General features: G+C 46.0%; 1 long non-coding RNA gene across 1 annotated transcript in view; it reads left to right on the forward strand.

The window, feature by feature from the left end:
* LOC142767386 (uncharacterized) overlaps nucleotides 1-22,602 on the forward strand; it is a 108,397-nt gene that overhangs the window by 65,414 nt on the left and 20,381 nt on the right. The window contains exon 2 of the long non-coding RNA XR_012884847.1: nucleotides 22,304-22,386. This is a non-coding gene — a long non-coding RNA (uncharacterized LOC142767386). The remainder of the gene's footprint in view (nucleotides 1-22,303; nucleotides 22,387-22,602) is intronic.

Below are 22,602 nucleotides of genomic sequence, written 5' to 3' on the forward strand. Positions count from 1 at the left end.
CGTAGGGCGGTGGCTGATTTGTGAAGAGTGAGAGGAGCATAGAGAGCGAAGGAGGGTATACACGACTTCCTCGTTCTAGAAAGTGTCGCATGCTCGCCTTTCCCGCCGGCTGCGTAGTTTTAGTCTTTCGTTTTCGCTCCTCGTGTGCACGTCCTTGTCGGCTGCTGCTGCCGTTTCTGCCGACCACGACCGCATGGCTCGTTTTCTCGATCCGCTAGAGGAAAGAGGGGAAGGGGCCGGGAGGTGACCGTATAATCGGAAGGCACGACAACACGGTCGCCCCCTTGCGGGCACGCACAGACGCGGACATTTCGGTGTAGGAAGAAGAAAGCGAGAGTGGATGCTTTTAATAGAACAACCAGGACACGACAAGACGACACCTTGCATGCTTGTAGCTCGGACGTCGTGAGCCGCGGGCCTAGCGAGGGAAGTCGGGGGGAAACGTACGCGCGTGCCGGTTGCGGTGGCGGTACGTCGTCGCACTTGCCTCGGGAGGGCTTCGTTCCGGCTGAGGATGAAGTTGAGGCCGAGAGGGAGGAGATGCCCACGTGCCACAGCCGCATGCTTGTTGAACGGCAGCCGTGGTCGTGTGGTTAGAGCATTCTTCTTCATTGTCGCAGGTACTGGGTTTGCTTCTATTGCTGCTGTAATGAATAGATGAATGAATGAATCAATGAATGAATGAATGAATGAATGAATGAATGAATGAATGAATGAATGAATGAAAATTCATTGACATTGGGCAAGTAGCCGGCCTGGTCCAGGTCAGTCAGACGGAGCACAGAAGACCTTGTTTTCCAGCAGCTTCCCTGGCCTGCTGGGCAGGCCAGGTTTGGTCCTGTAGGTCGGAGCAGAGCTGCGTGCTCCGCCATCTCGCTCCCGAAGAGATTCTGGAGAGTCTGCTGATTGGGGCGCCCCCGTAGGATGTGGCTTAAGGAGGTCTCTTCTGTTTTGTCCACTTGAGATATCCAGTCTGGGTACACATCCTGCGAAGCTGGAAATTGCTGGGACAAGGACTGGTCTGCTATTCGTGCCACTCTTGTCACCTGTGTCCTGTCTAATGCTCGAGGTGGAGAGAAAAGTCTGTCTCAAGTCTCGGCGGTAACACCCACCGGTATTTTAGTTGGTAAGAGAGGCAGCTTATGGCTATAGCACTTGGAGCTGTGGGTAGTTGGTCGTCGAGAAGGTCAGCACATCACTCCACTGTTTTCTATTACTTCCTTACATCTTAACTCAATGGTATCTTTCTTAGTCTCTCTATGAGTGTAATGTAGTGTCTCCTGTCTGCTGTGTGCATATGCCAGTGCTCACGGGGGAGTGAGGTCACCTTCACCAACTCCATTTACACTGGCACTGGAGTCGCTTTGAACTTACGCCCCTGAAAAAAATGAACAAAGAGCAATAGAATTTTGAGTAGTATCAGCGGTTACTAGAGATGAAACACAAAGATTTCTGTGGCCTACAACACATTGAAGTGCCTAATGACAAACACCAAGCGCGGCCGCCTACCTATACCCAACTTCGCACCAGTAAAAACAGAGCCATCAATTCTCCAAACCGCCACGACAGCCAGCTGTCGGCACGTGCCGTCGGCAATTTTACTCCGTTTGGGTGGCGCTCTTCCAAGCGCGAAAATGTAACCGTGGACAGGTAGGCATGATGACCTTAATTGCCTCACGTCTGGTAGCGCTTTCTATATAAGTGTTCAATGCCCCGCGGGCCTGATAACTGATAGGCAGATCTATTTATACGCAGAAACCTGGTATGTCGGGAGTGGCATACAACTTGACCCAAGCGGGTGTCGAAAATTATTCGTCTTTCTTATTAATGAGGGCCTAAACAGAGCACCTTCCGCATAGTCCCGCCGCGGTGGCCTATAGTGGCTTAGGTACTTGGCTGCTGACCCGCAGGTCGCGGGATCGAATCCCGGCTGCGGCGGCTGCATTTTCGATGGAGGCGGAAATGCTGTACGCTCGTGTGCTCAGATTTGGGTGCACGTTAGAGAACCACAGGTGGTCAAAATTTCCGGAGCCCTCCACTACGGCGTCTCTCATAATCATATGATGGCTTTGCCACGTTAAACACCCCATATCAATGAATCAAATTATCAATCAATCAATCAGCACCTTCCGCGTAATTGCGTGATAGGTGTTAGTATCTTTGCGACCCTCGGAGCGCCCTTCGAACGCCTTCGTTACTGAGGCTGCATTGGGTACGCTGATGAGTAAAAGACAAATACAGCAAGGCCCTTAATGTCTTCCTTTTGTCCCTGCTTTTAATGTACCGCTGCTAAAGTCACAGTTAGCTAAGAAACAACTAGCCCAGGTGAATAGCGTTCTGACAACATTGCTTACGTGTAAGCAACGTCGTCGTTGGTTCAATCCCGACCATGGGGGTCACTTTTCTTTCGAAGGAAAGTGCTGGAGGCCCGTACTATACTGTTTGATGTCAGTGGCGTCGAAGAAGCCCGGGATGTCGTAATTTCTGGACTCTTTCATTGGGGCAAACCACATCGTGATTTCGGCCCATGATATTTCCCAAATTATTACTATTCTTTACCGGAGAGCCGCGCATTACTTCATTCTTTTACATCCATTTTTTTCCTCTTCTCAAGCGCAGGGCAGCAAACTGGAGTCTTCTTCTGGTTAACCTCCCTGTCTTTCCTTTATCTTTCCCTCTCTCTTACTGTTCTTTCTCTTCCCTTCTTTTCGCTTCTTGCTTTCTGTCTCAATATGTCAGGGTTTCTTGCTCTTTTGTTCATTCGTTCTTTGCTTCTTTTTCCATTCCTTCATTTCTTCTCTTAGTTATTTCGCTTTGTTCTGACTCCGCGAACGTCGTTGATCGTGGGAATGCAAGCCGGATGGCGCCGGTTATGGCAGTCTATGTGTACATATTCTCGCTTCTGTAGCGACCACGTTGCTGCAGATTTCTTTATTTTTTTTCGAGAAGCCTGAGAATACAGCGTGCACACTTGCTTGAAAAGAAAAGAAAAAAAGAGAAAGACGGACCGAGTCGAAACAAGACGCGCAAGAGAATTACATTCCCCTGGTCGCCGCCGCGGAATCCCCACATGCGAGCACACTGCGTTTTCACGGACCATTTTGCTTGACGGTGCCAGGCGGCTGTTCCTGCAGCGCGTTCCGTTTCCGCGTGCTAGTGCGAGCTCGCTTATATAGCGCTCAGGAAAGAAAACTGTCTAGATCCCATGGAGCCAAAAAATAAAACAAAAAATAGTCACCGCAGCACGTGTAGGTACCTTGAAGACCTGGTGGTGCTTCTGATGTTGAAAGTGAAGCAGACAAGACAGTCCAGCTTATAGGAAAGACGGACAGACAGACAGGAGAACAGACGGACGGACAGACAGACGGACGGACGGACGGACCAATGGATGGACCGCACGCCGAAAAAGGCAGTGGTCTAGACCACACAATCAATCGTCGCATGCTGATTGGTCACGACTCTGACGCAGTTGGGACAAGTGGAAGTGCGAACCACCTGCCATCGCTGCAACCGATCTCGGGTGGGAAGCAAGCCCCAGCGCAGCCACCAGACAGAGTCCCGGAGATGTCCCGGCAACACTGCTGCAGTGATTGGTTTCCAAGGGCGGTTCATTGTAGATTTACGATGCTGGGGCACCAAGGGCCGTAGCAGGGCGGCCATTGTGTCCACCACTTTAGATTCGTCCACCTCTATTTCTGGGCACGTAGTCTCCAAACGTCGGCGAAATGCCAGAAGGGCTCCATACAAAGATGGTAATTCAGTTGATTGGGGACCTTGGTTAATTTGGCTAGCCTGCAGGAAGACACGTAGTGATGGCCCCAGATGGTAGCGAGCCACTGTCTGAGCGGGCGTGCCATCATTGCTTAGTATTCGCAATAGAGTGCGGAGGCACAAAGTAGAAGCAGTGACGGAAATGTCGGGGAATGCAAAACCGCCTTGATCTCGTGGTTGAGCCAACACCGGACGAGATAATAATTCTTTGCCATCAGACCAAAAAAAAAAAAAGAAATGAACTGATGCAGCTTTGCACTTTCTAGACACGCGGAGCGGTGGTTTTACAGAATGGCAAAGGTACCAAAATTTTTCGAGGCGAACCGTTTCAGCTAAGTATCGGTGTTCCAAGAGGGGAAGTCTAAGTGTCTGGCTTCTTTAACGTCATCTTCAAGAGTTCGTACAATGAATGACCAGATGCTGTCCTGTACGCCAAATGCAGAGGAAGTAACGCCTGTATTGTAATGCTAGGAGACCACTGTAAAGGCGACGTGATGCTGATATGGCCGTTGGGGTCGCCAATAAAGAAATACTGGCATTTAGAAAAGTTTCAACCTTGCACCGGAGATAATGCCGAAGCGATGTAAAGTATCAAGAGCATGCTGCAGTGACTGTTCATTATGAACACATAAAGTAACATTATCTGCATATGCAGTGACCTTTACCTCAGTGTTAGCATGTAGGGGTAAACCTCGAATTTGCGGGTCACGTTCAACGGCCTTTAAGAAGGGCTCTAATGCCAGGATGAATAGAACTGGGTAGAGGGGCACCCTTGACGAACCCCGCGCGTTACTTGAAATCGGTGACTGTCACGGGAATCTGTGTAGATGGTACTTTCTGAATCATTGTACATCGCGTGAATTAGGTCAATGAACTTATCCGGGAATCCGAATGCATGTAAAACATTTAGCAAGTAGCCATGTTCTATGAAATCAAAAGCCTTCTCTTGATCTAAGGAAGCCAATAGTCCCTGTGGACATCGGCTAGTGGTGTACTGAATGATTTCTCGCGTTAACCATGTATGGGTGTGTATTTCTCGGCCCATTATAGAACATACTTGGGGGAGGGGGGGAGCGATTAACGTTGCAAGAGACGGTCTGATTCGGCGCGGCAGAAAGTTGGCCAGAGCTTGTAATCTACATTAGGCAAGGTAATAGGGCGCTAATCTTCTGGTCGCGTGGACATTTTGTCTTTCGTGGGGACTAGTGTTTTACGGCCTCTGTGGAAATAGGTTAGAAGGTATAATATCACGGAAACACTTGCGAATGACCCTTGACATAACTGGACCAATGATAGGCCAGAACTGTACATAAAACTCGGCAGGGAGTCCGTCAGGCCCGGAGGCCGAACCTTTCTTCATTGCGTCCAATGCACCCTTTATATCGTCTTCGGATGGTGGTGATAGCAGAAAGTCGTATGACATATTCGAATCATGTGGTAAGTCTTTCAACAGGGTATGCGAAGAAAGGGATCTTGCGTAACTGACACCAGCAACAGACTGAGCCATTGTCTGAAAGTGTTGAGTGAATGCCTGAAAGTCACGTGTACCCACAGCAGCTGGCTCGGTAGAGTTAAGCGAGTGGGCAGGCGAGCCTGGTGGACGAAGCAGAGCTCTGCGTGCATACCTCAGCACCTCAGGGTGCGTACACGGTGCACGTCTACAGCGTCCAGCTGCATCGGAGAGCGAAGAAGCGCGCATAGTACGTTGGTACCGTACAACGAGCTCCTCTTGCCATGCCCGCATAACGGGGGAAGGGCGGGGGTCACGGTGGCCAATGCATATTTTTTGGATTAACAATGAATCATCTTTGGACACACGGGCGCGAAGTCCGCTGCCCGACGCACTGCAATGGTGACGCCACTGTTCTTCGAGCATAACCGGGCGGTGGTCACAAATGTACACTGGTGTCGGTGGTAATGACATTACCCCAGTGTTGTGAACGTAGGCCGTGAGACTGGTGGATGGGTGTACGCGATCAATTCTGCTGCTCGACGCCGCTCATGTAGGCACAATTGCTACTATGTGCACTTTCTTGTATGTCCGTCAGTGCCAATTGCTGCACTAGACGCTCAAGTTCTCCGGCGTTCCAGTTTGGCCGGCCGCGAACTGGACCTCGAACGTCTGCGTGCGAGTCTAAGACGCAATTTAAGCCCCCTAAGAGTACCATATATCGTGAATCTAAAAGGAATGCACCGAGAGAGCGAAAAAAGTGCTGGAATTCACAGACGCCGCTGGGGCATATACACCAACAAATGTTATGCGCAACGCAAAGAAGGTGCAGTCGAACGCCAACACACGTCCATAGGCATCGAAAGAAACATGATGATCACGCAAAAGACTTCAGTTGAATGTAATAAATCCGACGCCAGTTGAACGCGTGCTGGCGAACGAAAAGAAACAATCCACACCGAACGCGCGTTTGAAGGTGAGCACATCAGAGAGCTTGAAGAAATTTGTTTCTTGCATGAACAGCAAGTCACACGACACTGAACACACGCAATGCAATACTTCAGCCTGTTTTTGATGGTTGCGGGAACCCTGAACGTTAAAGGTTGGAACTTTTAATGTTAGAACCGTGGCGAGAAGTAAATTTCGGTTTGAATACACTGAGCAGAGCGGGATCTTCACGAAGTAACGACAGGGAAGTTTATTGCCAACTGGTAACAGCATTTCAGGTGAGTACAACTGTCTGGTGTAACAGAATCACTTCAGTGGCGTGTACAAACAAGAGAACATAGGCAGGATGTAACACACAGCACTTCCAATATTCTCACAGATCACGAATCACTCAAAAAAAAACAAAGAGAAAAAGAAACGTAAAAAGCACAAAGTTGGAACAGATTCACATATTACGTGCGACAAGAAGCAATTTTCTCCCCTTTTTTCGAGTTGAAACGGCAGTGAAGGAAATTCAATATTCCCATTCCGAACTCCGAAAAAACGTGTATGCCCCCTTCTGATAAATGCTTCTTCACCCTGAGTTTCAATCTGTTCGGTAAGGTACCGAACCATGATCATTCTAATCTTCTGTGACGCTGGGTATGCAGCTCGCTGGGGTCGTCGCTGTGCTTCGGCCATACAGCGGCGACGCCACAAGACGAACATTGTGACGTACAGTACGAGTTGATCAGATAAGCCCCTTCTGCGCTGTTGGCCCGAAAGCAGAGCGACAGGGAAGTTTATTGCAAACTGGTAACACCATTTCAGGTGAGTACAACTGTCCGGTGTAACGAAATCACTTCAGTGACGTGTACATACAAAATAACATAGACAGGATGTAACACACAACAGCGTTGTTATGAAAGAAGGAGACAATTTTAGAAGTGACACCTCTTGGCTATGCTACTGATTGACTTACCCTTATAGACACACCTTCGTGTCTCTGGTTCTATAGACCAGAACCTTGAGCTTCGCGTTAAATATCAACAGAGAGTTTGACATCGCTCTCAGCCAAACCAAGTGCTTATGGTAGTAACGAAAACTGTTTAACCTATAAGTAGGAGTGAGACCTTGAAAGTAGTTTGAAGCCAACTTCTGAAACTTAATTTCTGTTCTGTATTTCCTGTGGAGAGCTTGAGGTCCATATTGCTCCGGCTACTCCATATTAATAGGTTATGCAGCAAAAAAAAAAGAATAATACTGAACGGCACCCCAAAATGAACAATAAAAAACATAATAACACACTGAAGCCAGTTGAAATATTTCGCCAATGCACAGTTTGCTTGAAGCAGTTCACACTGTCATAAACTGTTCACACGCACACCTTCGTTTTCTACTGTCAGTATATGCACTAACACATTTTATATATGTCAATCTTTGGCTGTCTATCACAGGCGTTATCCAGTCCGGTCTCAACTAAAAAGTCTGTCAGGAATATGTTCGCATTTTTCGGAAGATGCGTCTCAGGCCGTGTTCCTAGTAATTTCTTTAATGTTAGGGGCCGTCTGTCAAAACTTGCTAATTTGTTCCTTAACTTTTCTCTTTATTTCGCGTATTTGACACACTCTGAAAGAATATGGCAAACATTTTCTTCTGCATGACCACAGTGGCATTTGGGGTAGTTGGATTGATGTATTTTGCGCACGAAGCTATTTGTGTGTGCTACTTCCAGTCGAAGTCTGTGGACTAGTGTCGTGGGAGATCTGTCACTATGAAAAAGTTTCTGTGTGGATCAACTTCAGAACGGACTGATTCCTTTGATTTAGGGTTATCAAACCACTTCCCCTTCGAACAGTGGTTAGCTCCTTGCATTATTCTGTTCTGTTCTGTTTTAAATGTTTTGCTGTGGAGAGGTTGAGGTGCCTATTGCCTCGGCTACTCCATATCACAAAGTCCTGCAGCGAAAAATAAAATAATAATACAGAACGGTACCCAAAAATTAACAATACGGAAAAGAAAAAAAAAATAATAGCACACTGAAACCAGTTCAAATATCATGCCAATACACAGTTTTCTTCGCGCAGTTCACACAGTCATAAACTACTTACACGCACACCTTACTAATCTAATGTCAGTATATACATGACCACATTTTATATAATACCCATCTCTGGCTGTCAGTCATAGGCGCTCGTCCAGTCCGGTCTCCACTAAAAAGTCTGTCAGGAAGATTATTGCCTTTTTCTGGAGATGCATCTCAGGCCATGGTCCAAGTAGTTTCTTTATTGTGAGGGGCCGTCTGTCCAAACTTGCTAATTTGTTCTTTAATTTTTCTCTTTCATTCGCGTATTTAACGCACTCCAAAAGAATATGGCAAACATTTTCTTCTGCATGACTACAATGGCATTCCGGTGAGTTGGATCGATGTATCTTGTGCAGGAAGCTGTTTGTGTATGCTACTTCCAATATAAGTCAGTGGATCAATGTCTCTATGTGTCGTGGGAGGTCTGTCGCTATGGAAAATTTTCTGTGTGGATCAACTTCATAAAGTACCGTTTCCTTTGATTTAGGGCTCTCAAACCACTTCTCCATCGAACAATGGTTAGCTCCTTGCGATATAAAATGTCGAATATCCGCCTCAGACATAGGGATTGCGCAATCCCATCCTTCCTTCAATGCTTTCTTCACGAGACTATTAGCATCTTCATTTTCCTTTATTCCAATGTGGCTGGGTATCCATTGGAATACGATGTTGTGACCCTGCGATGAGGCATATTCCACAGTGTCTGCAATACGTTGTGCTATTTCGCCGTTTTTGTAAAGTAATCTCGTATTTTTTTATTACTTGAAGGGCAGATTTGCTATCTGTGCATATCACCCACTTTCGTGGCTCATAATTCTCTCAGATAAGCTTAACTGCTTCAAAGATCGCTACCAGTTCCTATGTCGTCGATGATTACTTGTGCGGTAATTTGTACATTCTCTTTTTTTCTGATTTTCGGGTACAAAGACCGCACAGGCTGACGCTTCTTCAGTGCATAACTCATCTGTACATTTCGTCGTTTTTTCATTATGTATTATATGAAAATGAAGTACGATATGTGCCGCTACTAGAGGCGCCATGCCTGCTTTCTTCTGTATGTCATCTATTTCACAGATAACGTTGAGAAGTGGCAGCGTCCAAGGTGGTTTTGAAGGTTTCCATCGTTTCAGTCCTGGTACTACTGCTTGGAATGATGACACACTATCCTGTAGTCGCGTTGCCGTCCTTTGTGTTAGTGCACCAGATAAAGAATCACTTTCATGTGGCGCGAAAATTCTAAATAAATTTCTAGATGTTTCTTTAGCTCGGAGTACTGTCAAAGGTGATTGTCAAGCCTCTGAATACACTAAAGCACTGGAAGTTGACCATGGTAAACCCAGACATACCCTCAAGCTCCTTGCCAATAACAAGTGAAGTCTCCTTTTGGTGGAGGCTGGAAGTCCATGCAGCAAAGGCAGTGAGTAAGTTAAGATGGGGCGTATCCAGGCAACATGCAGGGCTAATAACGACTTTGTAGTACCACCCCATTTCGCCCCGCAGAGATGCCGGAGGATTCGAATGACCTGATTCACTTTTCGTTCAAGGGACTGGACATGAGGCGACCATGTTAGCCTCCGGTCTAAAATTATTCCCAAGAATTTATGAGTTTTAACAATTTGAATAGGCTGATTTTGCAGAATAATCTGGACATTTCCAGGTCTTTTTAATGTAAACGGAAGTATGGCTGTTTTAGCCAGACTCAGTGCCATACCTCTTTTTTTTAGAAAACGGTCTACATAATCCAATCCTTCTTGTAGCGTTTGTTGGCCATCCAAAAACAATGGACCAGACGTCCATATATTTATATCAACAGCATATACGGAACATCTGATCTTAGGTGGAAGATTATACGGGTGCTGCGCCATGACTGCATTAAAGAGATTAGGGCTTAGCACGCTGCTCCGTGGCACTCCTTGGTTGACGACATGTTCTGACGTTGGGCCCTCCTGCGTAACTACAAAAATTTTCCGGTGCTTCAGGAAGTCAGCGATCCAACGCAGTATCTTGCCCTTGAATCCCTGTAACGCCAGGCCTTCCAGAACGTGAACGTGACCCACTGTGCCGTATGCTCGTTGGACATCAAGGAATACAGCTACGTACAGTAGATGTTTCCTTGCGTTCGTTGGTTTCCCACATCTGTGACCGAGTCCAAAATGCAGTCCATTGTGCATCTACCTCATCTGAAGCCGGCTATGCTTTCTGGTGGTAGTTTTTTTTTTTCATGTCTTGCAAATGCGAAGATTCGTTGATTGATCATTCCGAATCGACGATCCGAACCTGCGACCTTCGAGGCCGCAGGTTTGGATCCTGCCCATGGCAAGTTATCTTTTCACCAACTTTTCTTTCTTAACATTTACATTACAATTGGCCTAATTACATCCCCTATACTTTCCTTGGCATTATAGTCTGTTAGACCTTATATATATATATATATATATATATATATATATATATATATATATATATATATATATATAATTTAAACTTGCTCATATGACGATCAGTTCGTGCTGCTCCACAACGTAATCCCAGTCATAATTGTTAAACGTCTTGTTAAACGTTGTCTTGTTAAACGTTGCAAGGTGCAAACTTGAGTGGACATATAGAATTTGTCTCTTCGCTTATCTTTCATTCATGTACGCATTTTGCTTCTAAACTTGAACGCATTCGTTTTTTCTGAGCGTTTTTAGCGCCATCTCTGAAGGTGAGTCAAAGGCATTCACGCTCTCGTTTTTTTCCTTCGAGATCTGCAAACGCGAATGCAGCGCGGCGGTTGTGTGATCTTGAAAGTTCTGTTTTGTTCTTGTGGGTCGACGAGAGATGGCGGCATCATCCATTGCAGTGTCGTCGACTTCACAGAGAAATTGTGCCAGGCCTTTGCATTTTACCTGAGAGCGGGTCATTCCATCGTTGAGAGCCTATAGCATCCGTAATCGTGGCGCCCAGTGGCGTAAATTCAGAAATACCGTTAAAGATAGGGCACACATAGACGGGAACACGGTGGTAGAGCAGCGCCCCCTCCTTCTCACTCCCTTCAGAGAGGGTGGCACGAAGTCTTCAATATACAGGATCACCAAAGGGAACTAGTGATTTGGTTTGAATTGACAAACTGCGCTCCGAGAGATTTAATGCTGCATGTTTAAATTTCATAAGTTTAATATTAGATAAGAAAATCAAGGCCAAAGTTTCATTTTTAATTTTTGCGCAGAAATCTCCGCGTGTGACATCAAAATTTTCGGAATGTATTTTCCGTACTTTCGCGACCTTATGGCTCGACACAATTTTCTGAAACTTCGTATACTAGGTCTATGGCATCCACAGATGACCATGTACTTCATTTTTGTTTATTAAAGGTTACGTAGGACCCAGTAGACTGCAGTAGACGGTGTTTGGTGCGGCAATCTCAAAGTTGCGTCTCCACACTCATTTTTTTTTTTTTCGGGCGTACCAAGCCTTGTCGCGCTGTAAGCAAGGTGTTTTCGGGATTGTTAAACTATACTTTCACAATACATTTATTGTATGAATGTTTGTGAGTGAAGGTGGGAGGGTCCCTTATTCCAAGAACCCTCTAGTCTGAACCACCCGGCGGGCTCGAGCGACGAGTTAACGCTGGTCGACCAGGTCCGGCTGGGAGATCGCAGCCTCCGACGCTTCACCGATGATGTTCGGGTCCACATCTGTTGCTGCTGCTTGCAGCATTGGGAGGCTTACTTTGCACTGCAGTAGGAGGTGCACGCCAGAGTGTCCGCCACATTGCAGTGAGGGCAGATGTAGCGATTCAGTGCTGGCCTCATGCGGTGCAATAGCACGCCGTGGGTGACCGTGTTGCTTTGAAGGCACCTAGTTGTCGGTGCCTTCGTCTCTTGTGAGTTTCGGAGGGTATGACATGAGTTCAAGCCGACAATGATGCAGTAATGCATATGTTTGGCGTACGGATTCCTCTTCTGCTGGTGTTGTTGAGTGACAGGTACCTCGGATCTCGTGTGGCTGAGCTCCGGAACACTTAAGGTGGGTCGAATAGGACCACTCGGGTCCCCACCGTTTCGTATTGCACGTATCATGCACGTTTAGGTATTTCTTCCTTTTTTTTTAAACAGCAAAGCTGTCCTTGTCTCAGCCTTTCGTGTCCGGAATCCGTGCTAATTAACGCTTGTGGGAATCGCAAACTGTTATGCGCCACAGGCATCGGGTTAATCCCACAACTCGGCAGAGGCCCACTAAATATGCAGGCGATGGTTGACCCAACCAATGGTGTGCAGTACGTTACTATATTCGCACAACTGTCACGTGATACTTTGTTCTAATAAAAGGTAGTGACTGTACTACCACCTCAAAGCTTAACAATGTGTTTTTAAGAGAGGGCAGAAAAATAGAGTAAGTATAAGGGATTTTATCTTTGTTAAACACAATATTAACAAGAACGCAAACTTCCTTTCTGTCCTTGTCTCTTCTTCCGTAGTTACGTCGTAACTACTCGTAGTTTGCGCTGTGCAAATATGCTGAACTAATGGACGGAGATGCCCAGATCTTTGTCTTTTGTTCCCCACTAATAAAGAGAGCAGTAATACAACATATAGGATCATCTCAATGACAGGCTTCCTCGTAAACCTTTGTATAAGAGTGGTATGGCCGAGATGCGATAAACACTATACTACCACGTCAAAGCTTAAAAATCGTTTAAAAGCGAGCAGTGATACGGCATAACTGAGATACCAGCGAAACATAGAGATGCGCTAGCCGGACGAAGGGAACGCCTCCCGATTCTCCATTTCATCGCTGTCGGCGAAGCGAAGCTCGTTCATTTTGCTGGTTGTTAGGCGGAAGAAAATGGACGAGCATGCTTAGACTGATGGAATCCTCGTCGAAGAGAAAAAAGGGGCCGGATCGGATTGGCTGCCAACGGCGCCGGCATGGCCTTGCCGTCGTCAGCGTCTGGTGGCTTCACCGCAGTGCTTGGTTGGAGTGCTAGGTCCGATGCTGCGTTTTGACCCACTGATGAAAAGAGCCGCCGTCTCATCTCTCCTTGTTTCTCCATTTCTTTTTCTTTTGTTGCATTATCGTATTGCCTGACCACATGGTCCACGAGCAAGGCGGCGAGGAGCGGCCGTGCTTGCATTTGGCTTTCTTCCACAAAAAATGCTGACGCGACAATGTATCTTGTTTAATTGCATCTCGACTGGAAAAGAAGATAGAAAATGCAAGTAGACCAAGTTCACCGAAGCGTAAACTGAACTTGACGTAACCTGTTTCAAAACTCTGATGAGGAGTACAGTAATGAGCGTTGCTGAAAAAAAAAAAAAAAAACTGGAGTTGGGAGGGGGGGGGGGGGGTGAAGCTTGTGGAGAAAAAGTGTTCCAGCTATACTAGCTCGCAACCTGGAGAAGGGCAAAGCGCTGCTATTGGATCGCTGATATTGGGAAATGAGAGACAGAAGAAGAAGAACCAGACCGGAGTAATTCGCCACATTGTTTTCAGAAAAATTGTTCTAATGAGGTACTAATAGTACCAAGCCCAAAAGCGCACATGTAGGGATGGATCTTTCTCCTGCACTAACGTCGTCAAAACAATTGCGTTGTAATGTAGCTTACCATAAGGTTCTCCGTCTTTTCTCACTGCCCGTTAGCGGCGTTTTTGCCCGTAAGTTGTCTTCCCGCTATACACCGGAACGTGCCCAGAAGTATACTTTACAAAAAAAAAAAAACGATTTCGAGACAGAAATAAACGAATTTCTGTTAATTAATGCAGTAAAAATTCTGATACATCGTCGGCTAGTTGCTGGGATATCCGTAGCTTTCTTCATTTTTAGCGGACTACTGGACTGGTTATGAGTAGTGTGATTTACCGAATTTTTGTGGCACATGCCCGTCTGGGACGGGCCGTGAAGACAAGACACGCTGCCAAGCCGAGACCCTAAGCGGCTTCGGTCGTGATAAATGGCTTACTGACGTTTTATTGAGTTAAAATGCTGTAATCATTCGTACTTTGAAATATTGCCATCAAGTTCTAGGAACAGTGGGATCTAGTGGTGACGATGGAAAAGGCACACTATTTGTAAAAGCGTCGAATGCGAGCAAATTAGGTGACCTACCAATTGACCCATCAGATGATCGTTTCATCGGTCAAAAGGTCGACCGACCAGTGGTTCGGGCACCCATTTCGTCTTTGAGACAGTAGGTTGGTCAATCTGTCAGTGAATCGATCGGTCAAACAGTTTGTAAATGAGTCTTCCAATCGATCAGTCAGTCGGAGAATCAGTTAGTCGGTAAGTTAGTCAGTCCGCTGGTCAATTTGTCAGTCGGTTGGTCCGAATCGGTCGGTTGACGGGTCCGTCATTTAGTCGGTTGGTTCTTTGGTTAATCTGGCTAAAAAGGATTTGTGTGGCGGTTTTAGCAAAAAAGAAAGAAAAACAACAACACGAAAACCTCAGCCTATTCTTTGATGCATTTAGTAAAGTTGTTCAGTTACAAAACATGCAACTAGTCCACCACATCGAAGGCTTTTCAGTGGCTGCCGAATCAAACTTTTCGTTACCCTAACTACTAGCACACTCCGCATGACATTTCGGTAGTATCATGTTTTATTACAGTATACATAATTACTTCGCTCATTTTTCTTATATGTGTCATATATATCCAATAAATTTCCCGCAAACTCGTTGGATTCTTGGAATGCCACACAAAGTGTTTCCGCAAGGTTTTCATGCATTATATTTGTTTTTCCTGATCACCTGGCACTTGTCTGCCTACATTGCACGTTTTGACTCCTGTCCGTACGTTCTGTCCGTCTGTCTGTCTGTTTATCATGTATACTCTGTTTCTGTCTAGACGTTCCGACTACCAGGCCTGTGCGTTCTGTATGTCGGTTCGTCGGTACTCTGTTCCCATATGTGGATGAAACTTCTTCTAGGAGGGGCATAGTTAACCGTAAACCTTGCGTGAAGTGCTTTGAGATCAGTCAGTAAGCCAACTGGTTCACTCAGCCAGGTTGGTCCCGTCAGTTGGTCATTCAGTCTAGTCCATCCAGTCGGTCGGTGAGTCCCTTTGAAGGTATACCTTGCTCGGAACGGAACACTTCCACTCCAGTTGCTCTTATGTTGCAGTACCGGTGAAAGCCGAAACGATACAGCAGGGGGTCAGGGGCTTGTCCACGTGGTGCCGTAAAAGCCACTCTGACTGATTGTCCACCGTACACAGCAAGGGCAACAAAAGCAAAGTTTCGCGAAGGGCGCCTGATTGCAACTGAATCGGTTACGGACCGATCTGCTTAACTGTTGCTCGCTCGTTCGTTCGCGAACAAAAAGTAAACAACGCACCCAGCTGGGCCCCTGAAGTGAATGAGACGCGGCGGAAACATGAGAAGAAGAGGTTCCGGAGCACCGCTTCGGAGTTGTTTTCCGCATTTCCTCCATCTGCTAACTGCTTGCAGGCTCATTTTCTTCAGGGACGTTGTCTATCAGGGTAATTGTTTTGATGCCGACAATGCACCGAGTAAAGCGCGGTGTGTCTCCACAAAGCCGGTAAATGGAGATATTTGGTTATTCATGACCGTAAAAAAAAATTCCGCCATATCCACGAAGTGAATGATGATGAGTGGGCGAAGCTCTGGAGGTAAACCTGGTAAACCATGAATCCTCTGTACATTTTGCCCACTCGATTTTATTACATCGCTCCCCCTAGCGTACGTCGCCGCACTAAATCGAACGATTGCCTTCAACCAATGACACGCGCCATATGTGACATCATTCCTATTTTATAAGATCTCGCGTCTTTCATCAACTACAAGTACCGCTTTCTAGTTTATAACATCTTGCATCTTTTCATCATCAGCTACAAGTACCACCATCTAGTAAACACTACAAGAACTAAACGAGAGGTGGCTACATACAGGAGACGGTACCGCCATCTAGTGAACACTGCAAGAACTAAACTAGAGGTGGCTACATACAGGGGACGGTACCGCCATCTAGTGAACACTGCAAGAACTAAACTAGAGGTGGCTACATACAGGCTACAGGGGACGCACAGCCCACGCCCTAAGGAGCTTCGCCCCTAAAAAAAAGAGAACATCGCAAGAACAACGAACGAAATTGCTTGTATGTCACTGCGTGTTTGCTCGCTGTTCTGGCGCGGCTTATACAAACCTTACGCGCGCTTACAGCTTCAAAAAAAAAAAAAAGCCCCGGATCTGCATGTGACATTGCAAATGCCGTTGAAAGACGATAGTCTTGAGTCTGGAGAGAGTGAACAAAACATTTATGTGATGTTCTGCGCAAGAAAATCGGTGAATAGTATTCTGGAGTCGCTGCGTTAGAGTGCCTCGATCGTGCAGCGGAAGCGAACGAGTGCATCGAGGCACGTTAGACACGAGCGCCATCTGGCAGTTATCTTCGAAAACGAAGGAAGGCGTGCGCGCCTGCAGATAAATATTCGTGCCATTCTCGGAGGCGATAAGGTGTAGAACGCAAAGCGACGGGCAGGTGCCGCCACCGTGTCGTTTTAGCAAAGCATTGGTAACACTTGCCCTTTTGAGCAACGCGTTGCACTGTCAGCGCAGCGTGTTTAACGCTATGGTTCTTAGAATTACTTGTGAGTGCCTTCTCTAGTATAAAGTCACGCATACAAAACATTGATGAGTTGTTATGGCACCTGAGATATGCGCAATTGTGGCTTTTTAATTGACAATCGCGTTAGTATGAACGCTGGATCTTGAACAACAATGATGGCCACTGCGGATGGAATCGGCGGTTTAAGATATCGTTAAGGCGGACAAACAGGCAAATGTACAGACAGACAGACAGACAGACAGACAGACAGACAGACAGACAGACAGACAGACAGACAGACGGACGGGCAGACAGACAGACAGACAGACAGACAGACGGACGGGCAGACAGACAGACAGACAGACAGACAGACAGACAGACAGACAGACCAAAGTTTTCCGTCGAAGGTCTCCAAAAAAAGACTTACGTCTTCAAAAAAAACCACCTACATCCGCAGCCATCTCTGTCCCTCCCACAGTAAATTGACATGAATTCTCCATCTAGATCATAATAATGAGGTAATAAACGTCTAATGTCCCGAAACAGTGTTCACGAGCTAGTGAGCACGGGACATGAGAGGTCATGATCCCCGCACGGTAATTGGACGATCAATGAGGACTCGTCGGCAGAGCGCGGGACACGATTGCTGCCAGAGGACTCGTGGAAAGAGGGACCCTCCCACATAGGACGACTCCATCCAATCAAACTTCCTCATTTTAGTGACGTCAAGGCGTCTTCGTGCTTTTCACGATAGTTGACTTTCCCGCACAGACTCCAGTTCGTGTCACAGATCTTATGTCGAAGACGTGAACGCCCTGGTAAGTTTCGTCAGGAGATCTGAGAGTCGCAGTTCAGACAAACCTAACGTTTCAGGCAGTAACGGCGAGGCCTTCAGCCCTTAATAAGTCGTATTGCTTACGTTGACACACGTGACGCCCCGCCGTGGTGGTCTAGCGGCTAAGGTACTCGGCTGCTTACCCACAGGTCGCGGGATCGAATCCCGGCTGTGGCGGCTGCATTTTTGATGCAGGCGGAAATGTTGTAGGCCCGTGTGCTCAGATTTTGGCGCACGTTAAAGAACACCAGGTGGTCGAAATCTCCGGAGCCCTCCACTACGGCGTCTCTCATAATCATATGGTGGTTTTGGGACGTTAAACCCCACACATCAATCAAATCATCAATCAAATCAATCGACACACGCAATGTACACAAGGTTGTATTAGAGACCAATTTTGGCAAACTTGGGAAAACACCATGGATGTGTCCGATGGAAAAAATCAATTGTTGAAAAAAAAATAAGTTCGATTTTGGTAAGCAGCACCAGTATAAATTTCTTCCATTTCAGGTACGTGTGCAGAAACAAGTCGCTGACTTTTTGTCTTAGCGGCATAACTTTGTTCGTTTTGAGCACCGCTTGTCCCAAAAGAGAGACTTGTAGTGGAAACCAGCTATATATCGCCTGTCTTTCAGAGGCGAAGAGCAGGCAAGCCACGCTTGCGTGCATGAATGGATTTGATTGATAGGTGGGGTTTAACGTCTCAAAACCGCCATATGATTATGAGTGGCACCGTAGTGCAGGGCTCCGGAAATTTCGACCACCTGGAGTTCTTTAACGTGCACCCAAATCTGAGCACACGTGCCTACAACATTTCCGCCTCCATGGGAAATGCAGCCGCCGCAGCCGGGATTCGATCCCGCGACCTGTGGGTCAGCAGCCGAGTACCACCGGGGCGGGGCGTGCATGGGTGGAGCCAACAATTTTTTCTTACGTTGTAACTGAGTGTAAAGATAAAACGTGTTGCCACCTTGTCCGTTCACTGCAGCGTCAAGGGGTGTGAAGGAACACCACGGGCTTCAAGACATGCCCCATCTTTCTTGGCTCCGAAGCGTTCCTTTCGCAAACTGTGCGTTCGGAACGCGACCCAATACGATGGCCCTGGGACGTCGCGGTATCGTCATGGAACACCAGACCATGGGCAACGGCTCTAGTTCACCCACGGTTTCGATGTGACCTCTCTCACGTATGCACTACCAACGCCTTCCAGATTTCCTGTGCCTGCCGGATGAGCGTGAAACGCCGGTCATCTATGGTGGCGCTGCCTACGTAAAGATAAGAGTCTTTGTACTTGGCCTCTGAGATCGGCAATTTCAGCGTTTGCTACTAGTTTCAGAGGATGCCTTGTATTAAAAAAGTTGCTTGCTGAATGACGGCGTCACTTATGTAGGGTTAATTATAATTACGCTTACGCCTTTTAAAAACTTTTTATACGTTGTTTTTGTTGCATATAAGCTCCAAAAACGTAAAAATCTATTTGAAGACACTCCCTATTTGAGTGGCGCCACCACCGTAGTTCAGACGACCGCCGCTTCCCAAGTGACCGCTGATAATCCGGCAGGCACGGAAAATCTAGGAGTGTTGGCGCTACGCTCATATGAACTTATAGAGCTACCCATAAAAAGAAAAAAGAAAAGAAAATACCATAGAGTTTCTCACAATCATACCTAGAGGGAAATCTGGCGCTAGTGAGCTGCTGGATGCAAGGGAATTACGGGATATACGTGAGCTTCCAACTTGACTCGGATTTGTATACTTCGAAGACGCGTCTGTCTGGCTTCAAGTTAAAATGCTTGATTGCTTACTCAAAGAGCACGCAATAAGCTATTTCTTTTATAGATTGCACAGAAACGTGTTGCATTTAACACGAGGACCTTCTACGTTGATGTACAATTTTACGAAGCGTAAGAAGTAACCAACGGCCGCTAAACTTGGCAGGCGGACGACAAAGCGCGCGTTCTTTCCACCGCGTTCATGCCGTCTGTTTCTTTTCTTCGCCGTTTGGTTGCGCCGTCAAGGTGAGTGGACTTTTATTTTAGAATATAATACGCGTGAACGAAATCCGCTTATAAACGTTTTTGTTTTTAGAGAAGCCTTATTTACGCAGTAGTATTCTCTGTTGAGCCGAAGCCTCGCTGAACAACAGCACAAGCCTCGCAGACACATGTACCGTCATTCCCAGCGCTCCAACATCGCCCCTTAAGAAATTCGCATAGACGGTGGCGCCACACTTCCCTCTAGGCATTTGTGAGAAACTCTAGGGAAAATACCTCATGTGCACTCATGGACAGATGAAACACGAACAAGAACTTAATATTTTGAAGAAGTCCTGCAACTGACCACCCGGAAGCACCATCTCAGACCGCTAATTATTTGCTCGCCAAAGATAAGTCACGACTAAAATTCTGTACTTCCGTGTCAGATTGTTTGTAGCGTACCTGATGGATACGATCGTTTGTTTGTCTCCCTGCTTTTCTACCTCCCATTTTATCTACATAGACTCCCGACTACGTGACATCAACTGTGGTTGAGTTGCGCAAATCGAGAATTAAGTAGCCGGCTCATTAGAGCGTCGTACCAAGCAATCCCTATATCCTGAAGTGCTCTCGTTTTTTATGCGGTCAAATATTTGCTCATCGCCTTTGACGTCAACGTTATTGACCCAATACACGGGCGGCCGTCTCCTCTGTCGCAGCGGTGACCCGGAAGTGAAAATCGCCTTGCTTTTATTGGCGCTTTTAATTAGTCCTTCGTGGTTCTCTGGTCAGCGGCACTGGGTCTAGAGGCCGCTGGCGCTCGTACCACCCCGTACTAATTATGCTCTTAACGGGTACACGTTAGTAAGCGTGAGGTCGTCAGGCTGACCACTTAGTTATCGAATCCCTCCCTTTGTGCTGTACCCCTGTATATCGTATGCAAACAAGCCGGCGTGGTTTAATGGCGTAATTTATGAGCGACGAGTGTCTGGTATAGAAGCGGCGGGACTTTGAAACTGTTGTCACTTTTGTGACCACCTGGGTATGCGCGGTGAACGCTTTTATGTACACCCACGTGTCACTCGTTTTCTTTTCTTTTTTCTTCTTTTCAAAGACGCAACTATTTGAGCTCGGAGTAAGATCGGCATTGAAGAAAAAAAAAAGTCGGCGGGTATTCGCCACGTAAAGCGGCGATATATGCCCACCCGTTTACGTGGCGAATACCCGTCAAGGAAGGAGCAAACAACAGGAGAGAAAGGAAAGGCACAGATTTCACCCAGTCTATAGGAGCACCGGTATATACACCGGGGAAAGGAATGGCGCAGTGTTAAAAGACAGAGAAATAGAGAAGAATGAGCACGCACATAAGTTCATAATCGCTACCGTTAGTTTGATGTCTCCAATATATATATATATATATATATATATATATATATATATATATATATATATATATATATATATATATATATATATATATATATATATATATATATATATATATATATATATATATATATATAGTAAGATGGCGTCCAGTTCCCTCAAGACTCTTCTTTATTGTCTCGAGTATGTGCCCCAATACCTAAACTTGAGTGGTGATGACGAGTATGTACAGATGAAAAGATGGGACACATAGCGAACCTGCGACCTTCGAATAACGCATTCGATGCTGCTAGAGCATCGGACGCGTTAGAACACAAGTCGCAGGTTTTGTTCCTGCCCATGACAAGTTATCATTTCACCCTCTTTGCTTTTTTCACGTTTACATTACCATTCCGTCTGATAACTTCCCCTATACTTTCCTTGGCATTCCTGTCTGTTAGATCTCATTAATATTGTGTCAAAACATGGAAAAACGAGTCCTTAAGTGTATACGTTTCTTTGTATATATATATATATATATATATATATATATATATATATATATATATATATATATATATATATATATATATATATATATATATATATATATATATATATATATATATATATATATATATATATATATATAATGGGCATAGGTCGGCAAAACCTGTGGAGCACACTCCGAATCCCTTCTCGTAAAATATCTTTTGAGCTTCCGACTCACTCGGACTCAAACTCACCAATAAATGACTCACCCAGACCCACTCAGACGCAGACTCACGGCCTCGATCGTAGTTCGAGTGAGTTCGAATCAGTCGACTCATGAGTCCGTCCGCCTAGAATTACCTTCTTCGACCGTGGTGCCGATGCTCTTGTAACATCAATATCTCACGCAATCGGTCTTCTTCGTGGTGCTGTTTCAGATTGTTCTTCGAAAACCAGTTCTGGGTGCTCCCAAATCAGTAAGGTCATTTGCCTTGGAGGAGATAGAAGCTTAAAGATAAAAAAATAAAAAAAATTTCTGGAAGTGCTGCTGGGGAAAGTCAAGGCAGCTGCTACGTAATTTGCGCCTGTAATTAATAAATAGTGAACTTAGTGTACATGACAGTGTTCTAAAATATCTATGAGTAGACGTGAGTGACAAATGTGAATCCTGATAAAGCTTATAGTACTGCTGAAAATGACTAGTATGTGTTTATACAATCAGTGCGTGTGTGTTTACTACTATATAATCTCCCGTTCGAAGGTCAAGTTCCCCTGCGTGAAAAACGCGCACTGAAGAGCAAAAAAAAAAAAAAAAACTCGCGATGATGTACAATGACCGACAATCTACTCTTAATTCCAGGAGGACATGCTGAAGGGATTTCGTTCGCTCCAGCTTCGGGACGTGGCACTTCGGAGCACAAATAAACGGTGGTCCAGACGACCGTAAGTGCCCAACAGTATACGTGTGTGTATGTGTACAGCACTACTCGAATCAAACACGACCCAACTCCGGAAAGCTGCACAATCCAAGTTGTTTTGTCTATAAATAGAACACCGTCGCGATGGCAGCACTGGAGCACTCAGGCCGAACTAAAACGTCCCGGCTTAAACGTCAAGTTTACTCTTTGCAGGTGACCGTGTATATGTCATTTCTCCTGC

Source organism: Rhipicephalus microplus, chromosome 7 (assembly GCF_043290135.1).
Source record: "Rhipicephalus microplus isolate Deutch F79 chromosome 7, USDA_Rmic, whole genome shotgun sequence".
NCBI classification, from domain to species: domain Eukaryota; kingdom Metazoa; phylum Arthropoda; class Arachnida; order Ixodida; family Ixodidae; genus Rhipicephalus; species Rhipicephalus microplus.